Below are 1,068 nucleotides of genomic sequence, written 5' to 3' on the forward strand. Positions count from 1 at the left end.
TCTATGCAGTAACGGTAACGGGTCGGTTACCTCCAGGTTAGTGTCAGATTTTGGTATTGTTCGGCAGAATGGCTCTCTCATGACTGTAAGTGAAGGATGTTGATTTTATGTTTTGTGTCTCAGGTGTGGTGCGGGAGCTGAAGAGCAGAGGCGTCATCTACAGATCCAGAGACACGGCTGTTAAAACATGAAAACATCACTTTATGGATCGCATGTTTGTAAAGCGACACACATAACCAGCTGTTTAGTGACTGCGGTTCTGTTAGTGTCCATTTCATTTAATGTCTTATGATTTTCTTTTTTTATTTACACTTTTTGGGTATTTGGATCGATAATGGTTTGATTATGAATAAATGATTGATTTGATTATTCCATGTAAATGATTTAAACATGAATAAAAGTTTTATAAACAGCGTTTTGTTTCTGCTCAGCCTTTTTTTTTTTTTATATGGTCAGTAGGGTTTCTACAGTTGAAAAGGTCTTACAAAGTCTTATTTCACCCTTCCACAAATTAAGGCCTTTTTAAAACATATTAAATCAGAGCAGAAAGTCTTCATTTAATTAAATGTTGCTTGCACTGTGAAAATTAATATCTTCCACAGTATTTCTGTTTGCTTTCCGATACAAATATCTAAACATCCCTAAATCAAAATATATTACTTGTGAAAGAAAACAAAGATATGCATTCTTGTTTTCTGAGAGACTGAACAAAAGTGAGCTTATGCATAAAACAAAAACAAATATCTGTAAGTTGAACTAAGATTTTTCTGACCCCACTGGCAGATATTTGTTCTCATTGTAATCATAAACACTTCATTTTGATCAATTTCTCATTAAACAAGACTTGTCAAATTGCTTTTCAAGTAAATGCATCTTTATTCATGAATCTTTAGACATTTTCCCTGGAAAATAAGACAAAAACTGATGAAGAACATCACTTTTTTTTTTAGTGTGATCAGAAGTTACAGTAAACGTAGAATATTTCCTATTGTTTCTAGTGTTTGGAAGCAGAACTATTCAAACCTTAAAGGAACACTCCACTATTTTTGAAAATAGGCTCCTTTTCCA

At 33.1% G+C, this 1,068-nt stretch overlaps 1 long non-coding RNA gene across 1 annotated transcript; it reads left to right on the forward strand.

Annotated features, from left to right (window-relative positions):
- Nucleotides 1-383, forward strand: LOC107735940 (uncharacterized). Its single transcript, XR_001639549.1, has 2 exons — nucleotides 1-36; nucleotides 124-383. It is a non-coding gene; the product is annotated as an uncharacterized LOC107735940 (long non-coding RNA).
- The last annotated feature ends 685 nt before the right edge of the window (nucleotides 384-1,068 follow it).

The sequence above is a fragment of the Sinocyclocheilus rhinocerous genome, unplaced genomic scaffold (assembly GCF_001515625.1).
Source record: "Sinocyclocheilus rhinocerous isolate Xijiao unplaced genomic scaffold, SAMN03320098_v1.1 C36381167, whole genome shotgun sequence".
NCBI classification, from domain to species: Eukaryota; Metazoa; Chordata; class Actinopteri; order Cypriniformes; family Cyprinidae; genus Sinocyclocheilus; species Sinocyclocheilus rhinocerous.